The sequence below is a fragment of the Crotalus tigris genome, unplaced genomic scaffold, assembly GCF_016545835.1.
Source record: "Crotalus tigris isolate CLP2741 ecotype Arizona unplaced genomic scaffold, ASM1654583v1 scf7180000017548.2638350, whole genome shotgun sequence".
In the NCBI taxonomy this organism is placed as follows: Eukaryota; Metazoa; Chordata; class Lepidosauria; order Squamata; family Viperidae; genus Crotalus; species Crotalus tigris.
Window position 1 is genome coordinate 665,485 of NW_024096466.1, and position 12,445 is coordinate 677,929.

General features: G+C 35.1%; 2 protein-coding genes across 5 annotated transcripts in view; one reads left to right on the forward strand and one right to left on the reverse strand.

Moving 5' to 3' along the window:
- BRF1 (BRF1 RNA polymerase III transcription initiation factor subunit) overlaps window positions 1-12,445 on the reverse strand; it is a 218,245-nt gene that overhangs the window by 163,616 nt on the left and 42,184 nt on the right. The window lies entirely within an intron of this gene.
- Window positions 1-12,445, forward strand: part of BTBD6 (BTB domain containing 6) — a 54,403-nt gene that overhangs the window by 35,534 nt on the left and 6,424 nt on the right. The window lies entirely within an intron of this gene.

Sequence of the window (12,445 nt, forward strand, 5' to 3'; positions counted from 1 at the left end):
ACCATCAAAGTGTATTAAATGTTAAGTCCTTTAAAACACCAAGGCAGGAGACAGAACTAGCGTCTGCAGACTCAGAGAGTTTGTGAGAGAGGAGGTTTGAGACTGCCCATCTGTTTTTCTATAAAATCAATTCCAACTGTACAGTTCTTCAGTCCACTGGGCAGATTTTATTCTGCTTTTCACTAGAACTTTTCAGAACAAAAACATAGCTTAAAAATAAACACAAAATTCGAAAAACAATTTTCTCTCTACAAGGTCATTATAGTTCAGGAGGGAACTATATAATAATTCAGTTAATCTCCACTTATAACAAAAATTAATGTTCTTCAAGCCTATTCATGCCCATTTAACAAAAAAGAATTATGGTGTAACCAGCACAAGCTTGCAAGATTTTCTAAACGTAGTAAACAGGAAAAGAAGCAGTAAATACAACTCTTTAACTTTATGTATTCTTAATCCTTATTACAGTCTACAAATAATCATTTTCTATTTCAAACAAAATAAGACAACATAAAATTGCAATTAGATCATTAATTCATCAGAGAATGTCTAATTTTACAAACAGTATAACAAAATTTACCCACTTTCAAGGAGACAAGAATCGTACTGGTCTAACAAAAGTAAATGCACATAACATTAATCAGAATTGTCCGAGTAATTTTCCACACAGAGTTGTATCTTGTTGGCCTAAAAAAAGAAACATGACTACTTAGAAATATGTTGGTTCCAGTTGGATTGGAAGGAACCTCAGTGATCTTCTAGTCCAGGGGTAGGCAACCTTGGCTCTTTTATGACGCGTGGACTTCAACTCCCAGAATTTCTGAGCCACCATGGCTCAGCTTGGAAATCTCTCCCTTTCTCCTCAGCATGGCTGGCTCAGGAATTCTGGGAGTTGAAGTCCACGAATCATAAAACAGCCAAGGTTGCCTACCCCTGTTCTAGTCCAACCCTCTCCTTAAGGCAGGAGACCTTACACCATCCCGGTCAAATGGTTGTCCAGTCAATTTTTGAAAATCTCCAATAATGGAACACCCATAATTCTGGGAGGCAAGTTATTTCATTAATTAATTGTTCTCACTGTCAGAACACACTGCTTAAGTGCTCTGTTTGATCATAGTCTATCACCAAAATTGTCACTTTTGAGAACTGATAGTGTTGCAATTTTCAAATCTTGAAATGTTGTTTGATCTTGAATAAACATATTTAAAGTATTTCTTTCTTTAGGTGTTGTGACAGAGACTTTGTATGCTCTGCAAAATTAAGATTAGCTTTCTGTAACAATTTGAAAAGCCCAGAAAATGCAGGACATTACTTATTTTTTAAGTGTTTGTCTTAAGAGTACAGACTGAACTTTTCTAGGATCCATTTGTACACATTTTGTAGAGAACTAGTAATCCATATAATCCAATTGGAGAAGGCCAAACACGTATTTTTTCATCTTGGCAGAAAGCTGGTGTCTGCAGTTACTCTAAAACTCTTTTAAAAGGAGTCAGTTTCATGCAAAGATGGGTCTGAAAAAAAAATCAGCATGCTATCCAAATACAGCTCTAGAAATTAACATCCCCCTCCAAAAAATTGGAAATATTTTAATAATGAGAAGAGGACCAATTAACCAATTTTAACATCACTATTATTCAAATTTGCTCTACCTGATATCAAAGACAGCTAAATATTCATATATTTCTCATTCTGATCAAATTATACACACCTCTCAAGTCTAATACTTTGCATGAATTTCTGTAATTATTGACCAATAATTGTCATGCCCTCAATATACCCTCAGCATATTTGAGCAGACTCAAAACTAAATCTCACCCAGAGTTATCTGTAGTAAATTTTGCTAGCACTCCTACAGGAAACAATTCACACACTGAACCATAAAAGTTAGAAATTGATTTTGGACTCTCCAAACTTCTCCAGCAAAGTTCCATGAGAGAAAAGACATATTGGCTAGGCAGCAGGTTTTTGAACTGCCTCTGGCTAAGGCAAGTCTTGTCCCAACTGCTGCATTCATTGTACAATCAAGTTGTGCAGGTTTGTTATCTGTATATAAAGTCATAGCTGATGTTGCAACAGTTATTGAGCAAGTTCTTCTGTGCAATGGGTTAACCTGGTAAGAAAAATCAGGAAATGGACTCCACAAAGAATATTGTAACTCTATTTTATTTTTGCAAGGTACAATTACAGAATCTTAAAAGCCTACCAAAGTTTTCTGTCCCCTCTCTTACACAAAAGAGAATCAAGGCAGGGCAATCCTGAGTTTCTACCTTCCTACTGCTACCCACTACTACCTACTACTTACTACTACTACTACTACTACTACTACTACTACTACTACTACTACTACTAAAACAAAGATAACTTCAAACTTTTAGACCACTTAATTTTCCCAAGATGGCAGTCTTATTTCCAAGATAAAATTGTTCATGATCAGGTTCTTTTTAAACCAAGAGATACTTAAGCATGCCTCACTTACTAAAGCTCTTCAAAAGAAAAAAATACATAACATTTGCCTCTAGCACAGGGGTTCTCAACCTTGGCAACTTTAAGACTTGTGGACTTCAACTCCCAGATTTCCTCAGCCAATTGAAGTCCAGAAGTCTTAAAGTTGCCAAGGTTGAGAACCCCTGCTCTAGCAAAATAATAGCTGCCAGCAATATGCTGGGGGAAAGGCAGTCAAATCTTTTCTGCATAGTCCTGTTGCAAATCTGACTGTGATCCAGCACAAAGGTTGCAATTTGATTCAGCTTGCTCCAGAGAACAATTACAAGAAACAATAGCTCCATGTGTCTCTCCTAGCCCAAGGCAAAAATTCTGCCTTCACATGTTATAATTTCATGAGAATGATATGACAGTTTGGATAGGAATAGACAATCTTTAAAGTGGGGGGAAGGATAAAGGTTGCAATGATTTCTTTGGAACCCTTAAAGGGATCACATCAGCCTAAGACATAGAACCTTTCCTTTCCCCTTTCTTGATTTCTTTTAGTTCAAATACTATAGTAACCATAATACGATTTGCCTGACTCTGGCTTAACAATGTTTTACATTTCTCACATATTACTCTTCTCATGCATACAGCTTCAGTCACTGTGGAAAGTCTTTAACCTCTCATTCCTCCTGACAAGCATTCCTTCTGACCAGCTTTGAAGGTTGCCGTTGCCTAGCCATGGTTTAAGATATAAAAAAGGAAAAATTATAGCTCAAAAAGCCTCTTTAGTCATGCAAACTATGCAAACTACTACTGATAATGTCATTTTGGATAGGGCTATATTTGTCTTCTCTCTTCCATTGATTTGTTTTTGTGCCTCATTGTTGAGTGGAAAAAATAGTGGATGAAGAACATGAATTGCCATTCTGAATTCCCTGATAAAATAATAAAGAAAACAACCTTTATTCCTAGTACCATACAAATAGCAGAGCAAGTGATAAAATCCCAGGGACTTCAAATGGACTGTATTTTTTTTATGAGGATGGGAAAATAAGATTACAGAACAATAGAGTTGGGAAAGACCTTGGAGGTCATCTAATCCAACCCATTTGAGCAGGAAAGCCTGTAACATGTCTGATAAATGGTTGTCCAATTTCTTCTTAAAAACCTACAGTGTTGGAGACCCACAAGTCTGGAGGCAAGTCATTCCACTGTTTAATTGTTCTAACTTCAAGAAATTTCTCCTTAGTTCTAGGTAGGTTTTCTCCTTGATTAGTTTTTGCCTTCAGGTGCTTTGGAGAATAGGTTAACCCGTCTTCTTTGTGGCAACCCCTCAAATGTTGGAAGACTGCTATTATGTCACCCCTAGTCCTTCTTTTCATTAGACTACTAGGCATAACCAATTCCAGCAATCATTCTTCAGCTTTTAGCTTCCAGTCCCCTAATCATCTTTGGTGCTCTTCTCTGTGCTCTTTCTAGAGTCTTACTATCTTTTTTCTACCGTGACAACCAAAACTGAATGCAATATTCCAATGGTGGTCTTACCAAGGCATTATAAAGTGTTACAAACACTTGATGTGTTCTTGACTCTATCCCTCTGTTAATGTAGCCTAGGACTGAATTGGCTGTTTTGGCAGCTACAGCACTGCTGGCTCATATTTAAGTGATTGTCCACTAGGACTCCAAGATCCTTTTCACAGTAACTACTACTGAGCCAGGTACTACTTATTATTCTATCCCTGGTATTTTTGGATGCTTCTTTACACAAAATATCTCAATAAAAATAAAATATACAAATGCATTTATTTCAAAAAAAACACAGTAGATAAGGCAGTTATGATTCTGCCACAAATCATCCTGCTTTGCCAGTTTTGCCAGTTTTCTGTTTCCCACTTTTTTTTAATGAAGAACTATGTATTTTAAAAATTGTTGCTCCCTCTTATAATCTTAAATACTGCAGACCCTTTTGCCACAGAAGGGTTGCACCAATATGCATCCAACTGCATTCTGATCAAACATGAAGCCAGGCTAGCCCCAAGGGGGATATCTGTGGGGAAAAAAGGTGTCTAGAGATACTACACTAGAGATTGTGAATACATATGAACTATTTCTGTCATTAATGTCTTTGCCCAAACGGGATTATTCTGCAACACTTTGGATTAAAACTCTTATTCATTAAATATAATTTGTTTCCGTGACATTATTTCCTTTAAAAACTTATTTTCTATCATTCTAACACCATGTCAAGTATTCCGCTACTTTCTATTTATAGATGGTTTATTTATGTTATTAAATTTCAATACCACCTATCCCACCTACAAGGTGACTCAGGTTCCCAGACGTTTTCAGAAATTCTCATTGTTCTGATGGCGAAAACATTTATTTCTTCATTCATTCAATCCATTGCATTTAATTGCTTTTCAATGCTAGCTTAATATTCTTTTAGTAATTACAATACTGTATGTTTTCATTTCAATAAAAGCTATGTTATAAGTGCATATATTCATAAACCCATGTGTACACATATACCACAGAAAACTGTACGGCTTATCTTAGTCCAATGTAAATTCAAATGAACTAATAAGGTTAAAGTTTACTTCTTCCTAAACCTGCCAACAAGGAATTTTCATTGGGTTTTTAAGGACAAATTTGTGAATTTCATAGAAAAGCCATTATATACCCAAATCTGATTCAGCATTAAAATCATCATACTCCCTATTGTTGGGATAAGGTGAGGTCAGAGTGGGAGGGGAATGTCTGGGTTGTATCAAAGAAGTATAGCTGCAGTGCCAGGTTTTTCTGGTTTTTTGTTTGTTTTATTGTTTGTTGCTTTTACTGTGTTTATATTGTTTTATTCTTGGTTGTAAGCCACCTTGAATTTGCTTTAAAATGGGTCACTATGCAAATGTTTTAAATAAATCTGCACCAATAGAAGAGAATACAGGTAGCTCAGGGTTGAACTATGGAGACCTTGGTGCTCTCTGAGCTTGATTGTTTGCTTTTAGACATTTTATTACTTAACTAAATATCATTAGTGCAAAACTCAATAACATTTTCTTACAGATTAGAGAGAGAATTTCAAATGTAAATTTTTAAAACATTTGTATATTTTCTTAATTTAGCCTGGTTTTAAAGAGTTTTATTTATCTACTTTAATATTCAATTAAGGAAAAATAATGGAAAAGAACAACGTATTTTAAATAATCTCTAAGTCTCCAATTAACATTCAAATTGCTGAATTATTCTCATCAAGTATAAGAAATATAATTAATATTATTTATTTAATTATGATTTGTTAATATGAGGCATTCCCATTTTCTAAAGCTCTTTAGAAACTTATTGTGTATTCATATTTCTGAACAACACTATTTAATTGTCTCTAAAGAAATAATATAGTTTTGAAATAATCCAAAACATGTTTCAATGTTGACAATAATCCAAAAGTTTTTGATCCAGCAGCTCCTGTTCCATTCATTTTCTTTTCTTTTTCTTTTCTCCCTTTCATGATCTGATTTGTCTGCAAGATAGCTCACAGGGTCTGATTTAATTTTAAAGGGCTATACTTTATTCCAGAGAAGAGTATCTACTGATAAAATCAGCACAAAAACAAAACTAAATCCTGGCACTTTCAAGTATTAATGCTTTTCCTCAATTCATACCTCTTCCTAAAAGAAAAAAGAAAAGATTTAGTTTTTCAAGCATCCTGGAATATGTATGCCCAACAGCTGCTAATATTTTAGAATTCGAAGGAATAGAACTTCTGAAATGTAGTTATCTTCTTTTCTTCTCCTGCTGGCTCATCCATGAAGCAACAAAATGATGACATGAACATACAATAAGCAAATTATGCTAATAAACTGATAGTTGAAAATATTTATACAATTTGGTATTAATAGCCTTTTGCAGATCCGATGGCAGGGTTACACTATTGTGAGAATAGATATGAACACAGGAAAGTGGAAATATTAGCATCACTGCTACAGCTCTTATGCAAAAATTGTTAGAAGGGGAAAAATAAAGCCAAATATCTTCCATTGTGCAAATCTTCCATTATTCAAAATAATTTTCCTAATCATTCCCTCCCTTGCCACCCACATATTCAATACAATTTCCCTTCTAAAACAAACACTACATATGAAAAATAATGTGACACCCAAATACGGTTTTAGCCACATATTGTCAAATAACTGGTGAAACTGGTAAAAAAGCTAGATAGCTCTTCCACATACTGAATGCTGCTTAAAATCTGGGATAGTATCTGAACCACTCCTTGATTTTAATCCAGCTTAGAAACAGAAAAAAGTTCAAGATGTTTATATTAATACATGTCAAGTCTATAGATTTCTATATAAGAAATTTGGAAAGACCAAATTTGGAAAACATGCTCTAAACATCCAAAAAAGAAAGAATATTGGATATTAATAGAGAAACTTACTGTACATTCATATTCAAATCCTATTTAAGCCACAAAGAACAAGCAAATAAACTATAATATATTACTTGTAAGAACAGTTAAATAGCAGCTCTTTTCTGGCTTTTGTCTGATTTTGGAAGTTAAGCAGGTGAGTACTTGGTGAGTACTTAAATGGGAGACTAATAAGCAAAAGGCTACCTTTAGACTGGCAGACTATAAAAACCATCTGAGAAGAAGGCAATGAGTGTGCCAAGTAAACCGCATGACTCTGTCCATATAGTCAGTGGGAGATCAATCTGACTTTCCATTATTTACTCGATTACTATTCCATGGAAAATGGAAGAAGGGTAGATTTTGGATCAGTACTTCATCCTTTCTTTTTCTATCATGAATTTTTTCCCCAGTTAGTAGTAGATGCCAGAGGTTTTATACTTCCTAACAGAATGACTACAGTATTAGTTCATCCTGTCTGACCTTCCATTGGAAGTTTGAAAAACAAATGGTCCTGGCTGCCTCCTTTATTTGCTTATGCCACAAAAAGCAGTAGCAAGTACTTTCCTGCCAAGATCATAGCACAAGTTCCTGCACGTAATTCACCCAATACGATGCAGAAGTGAAATTACAGGGTCAGAGAGAAGTCAGATTGCCATTCTTTAGTTAAAATCCAAATTTAAAAAAAAACAGTACTTGCATAGAAAGGATTCTCAGTAATAGAAAGCCATTTCCTATATTCTGTTAACACCAGATGATAGCCCAAAAAATCCATTTCCAAAGAAATAAAAGTCCAGAATTAGAAAAGATTTCTCCCAACATCATAGAGACTTGTCACAATAGACAGCTCTGAATGAGATGAAGCATATAAGAAACTTTTCTCTTGTTCCGATATGAAGAATGTTCTAAGTGAATATCACAGTGCCTGGGGAACAATACAATAAACCTTCCATTAGCGGGTGATGAAAAGAAATTAAAGGTATACCAAAAGAAACACCATTCAAAATATCATTAAAAAGTGATACCTATCGTTGCATAAGCACATTTCTGCTTACATAACCGCTTTTACCTCCTTCTTTTACCTACAGCCTCATGCACTCTGTTGAAATCTGTTTCAAAGAGTCCTTCAGAATTACACAGCAGATTCTGTCAGAGACAGGGTTCACAGATGTGTTGTTTCATTGATAAATAGACCTGTGTAGATGAAATCTGAGGCTCCTATTTTGCTGTACTGAAAAAACACCTCAACTTATATGCAAGGCTGAGAGCAAATGTAAACATAAAAACAGTACTCAACATCAAAGAAAAACTCAAATTTACTCCAGGAAAATACACAGGCAGCTTTCTTCTGGACATGTGTTTCTCAATCTTGGCAACTTTAAGATCTATGGACTTTGACTCCTGGAATTCCTCAGCCAGCATGTTCTAGACGATATTACTATGTTTAAGACTGCTTCTAGTGAAGTCAGCAAAAGAACTGTACAGAATTTTAGCCCAGAAGTCATCCACATTCAGAACAGTCAAATAACATGTGGATGGAAAATTCAATAGGATCAGGTCCTAGAACAGGTTGAGTATCATCAAAATCCATTGCAGAAATGGTCATGATCCAAAACTAACAGATCTGACTCCTCCCAAAGCCTTTCCTTGAGACAAGAAAAGTGATGTTGTTGAAACTGCTTTTTGAAAGTCCAGCAAAGCTTTAAAAATATTTCATTCCCATGATATTAAAGACACAGGCTATTCTCATTCAGTGGAATACTATCCCTTTGATACTATGAGCACCTTAATAGCAGTCTTTCAACCCCTTAGGTCAGGGGTGTCAAACTGCTGGCCCACTGGCCAGATGTGTCACACCGCCCGCCCCAGCTCTGGCATTGGGGAAAAAAGTCGTGATATGTCGCAACACATCATGTGACAAGCAAGTTAACTCAACCAACTTTTACATCTGAGACTTTTCACTTATTCTTAATATTCATGAATGATGGCAAAAGAAAAAAGAAAGCAATATTTGGATAAAAAGAAATATGGATTAAGAAGAAAGAAAAATATTCTGAAGGTATGCAATAAATATACATATTTGTAGAAGTTATATTTTAGATGCAGACAGTATAGATATACATGGATAAGCACAGGACTTCTCATTTCAAACTAAGATGCATTATCAAGTATGGTAATAGAAGAATCATAGGGACTTTTCAACAGACCAGACCATTTGTCTGATATTGGTTGCTGATGTAGAGGTGTTTTGGTCTTTTTATTCCCTTTTTGACTCTTTGATTGTTTCTTTTGAATGGTATGTAGATGTTGTTTATCTCTATGAGTAGACTTAATCATAGTTTCAAATGGGAAACCGTGAGCATCCTAGACCAAGCCAAGTCCAAAACTGCTACAGAATTCCTGGAAACTGGTATTCAGATAAATCAGCCATCTATAGGCACATAGAGATTACATCAAGATTAATACTAAGGCCAACGACTGAGAAGTAAACTATACCCCAATCAAAAAAATACAAACTCAAACAAGCAAGACAACAGTAAGCAACAGCCTAATCAAGAAAGCACCAAGACCACTCCCACCAATACTGACAGGGCACTAATATATAAAAAGAAAGCAAACTCCACTCTTTTCTAGCACTGATTCTGTTACCTAGTTTGGTAATGAAACATTTGTAAGAAAACGGCCAAGCTTGGAGAGCTCCAAGGACCCCAAAGATCATCCCTAAGCTACAAATATTCTCTTTTATCAGGATCACAGTCCACTCTGCTTGGCAGCAGTTGTCCAAACCTTTTGCAAATATCTTATCCACTACTTGATTTCTGATGTTTAACTGGAGATGCTAGAGGCTGAGCCATTCAACATGAAAACCATTAAACTACTATTCCCCTCTCTGTAGGTATTCTTCCATGTATCTAGCTGCCCAGAAAGAGAGATTGCTTCCCTAAATTCTTCATAAGATCTGATTCTAATGAAATGGCATATCCAAAATAACAAAAGTAATCAACGTATTAGGAAAAAGCAAGAAAGCAGGAATGTTAGGTGAAACTCAGTACAAATGAAATCATTCTATTATATCCAGCTTGCCCATGTTCACAAAATTGTCATCCATTTCACTGTTTTAGTTTATGTAACAGAATCACATAAATCACTAAGCCAGATGGCCTCTCTCATGTACTACCTCTTTCTGAGGACCAGATGTCAAGTTAATTGCAAGAGGAAAACTGAAGCAGTTTATGCCAATAAAATAATATTAACATGCTAATATTATTTCATAAAACATTTTTTAAATATTTCCACCTGTCAAAAAAGAGGGCATATTTAACAGCCGCACCGCCAGACATATGGAAATATTTTTAAAATGATGAATGGCTCTCTTTTGAAAAGTCCCCCTGACAACTTTTGCAATGTTATCCCTTTTAAAATAAGACCTTTCTCTTTTAACTGAGGAAAGTTTGTTGTCTGGTTCTCTTGGAAACCCTAAGTAAAATATAGTAGCTAACTTGTAATTGCTACTTATATGGCATTTCAATTTATTATCCATTATAAAAGTGGAAAAACCAGTCGACCCATAGACAAAAGTACAGAATAAAAAAGCAAAAAAAAAATCTCTCTCAAATTTATCTTGGGTAGATCAAAAGCTGACCTGCCGCATTAAGAAGAAGATCTTCCTCACAAGCAGCTAACATTATGTCTGGCACTAGAGCACTACATAAATCCAGACACCTGGCAACATGGCAGATAAATAGAATTATGTGAAATGTTACAGAACAAAGTTGCAACATAATATAGGTGGCTATCTATACACTGTGATGTGCACATTTAATACCCTTCATAACACTACTGGCAATGAATATTTAAAATTGTTTCTATATTTCAAACATTTTAAAGCAAAGCAGGAAAACAAATGTTGAATCAATGTATTTCACATTTTAAAATAAATCTTAAAAAATGAATTATAATAAAGTTTGCTTTCTAATGTGAAATGCATTTACTTAAGGAAAAATACTATCTAATGTGGAACTGAATAGTGTTTTTCTCCAGAAAAGCTGATTCAATAATACATATGTTAAATTTATAAGGTTTGCTGTAACAGGCTAGACAGTCTATTCCAACAGAGAAGGAAGGAAGGGAGGGAGGGAGGGAGGGAGGGAGGGAGGGAGGGAGAGAGAGAGAGAGAGAGAGAGAAAGAGAAAGAGAAAGAGAAAGAGAAAGAGAAAGAGAAAGAGAGAAAGAAAGGTAGGTAGGTTTAGTTCTATCAAGATCCAATATATCAGTGTTTCCCAAACTTGACAATTTTAAGGCATGTGGACTTCAACTCCCAGAATTCCACAGCCAGCAATGCTGGCTGTGGAATTCTGGGAGTTGAAGTCCACATGCCTTAAAATTGTCAAGTTTGGGAAACACTGCAATATATCAACAATGGTCCAGGCATTCTTGTCATGTTTATCAGCTACTTTTTCAGCATCCTCTGGAGACTTCCCAGTCTGAGGGACTCAAGCCCTAAGAACCCTCAGAGCCCTAGGATGCATGAACTTGTGTGCAAGTTCAAGGATGCATGAACTTGTGTGCAAGCCCTAGGATGCATGAACTTGTGTGCAAGTTGGGATGCCTTAATAGAGAGAAAAAGCTGTTTAACCCCATAAATGGTACAATCAACGGGAGGGAAATGATTTTAATCTACAGCCTATCTGAAAATAAGGAAGGATAAAGAGCCCCATATTCTGAATGGTTTGTTGGATCAAGGAAAGTTTAAAAAGCAGAAATGACTGCCAATAGCCAAACCATCTAATTATTTTTATGAGTAGATGATCAATAACCTTTTTTCATGGATTATATGATAAATCAAGGATAATGTAATAAATTCACTTTCTCCACCCAACCACCATTAGTTTCTCTGTTCTCTCCTTAGTATATTTTTTTTATTTTTCCCAACTTCTGATGAATTACATACAACACATCTTTTTTATTATTATTTTGTATTCTATGTATTTCCTATAATCCTTTATATTAAGTAATTTAGTATCTACTATTTCCTTTCCTGTTTGATTTTTTTCACCTTCAACTCAACAAGATTCCTGCAGGAATATTTTTTGCTTATTATATATTTAAAGAATATGGTCTTTGTCTCAAATTACCCTGATCTCTTATCTGTCTGGACATCAGAATCTAATTTCACTCTTAACAAGAATAATGTAGAAAAATGGAAACATACCCAGAAATCTAACAAAACCTAGAAAATGCTACAGGAAAAGCAGGTGTATGAAATTAAAACAAAAAAGTACAAAAATTCAAAATAAACCATTTGCTCAGCAGAAGCAGATAGGATAGGGTTTTAGCATAAAGGACTAGACTCCAGATCAATCACACAGTTTTTATCATTAGAATGTATTTGTCATTAATTACATCTATTACTTAATCATCCTTAACTATACCTATACAAGACAGGAACTGGTCATATGTTACCTAGTCAACAAGTCCCTTCAGAACTTATGTGTCACTTAGGATTTAGAACTATAATATTGGTCTAGATGTAGATTCTCCTGAAAAATAATCACATTGTGATATAATCTAATCAGATGGACTATCTCCAACTCATACCCTTACCCAAAT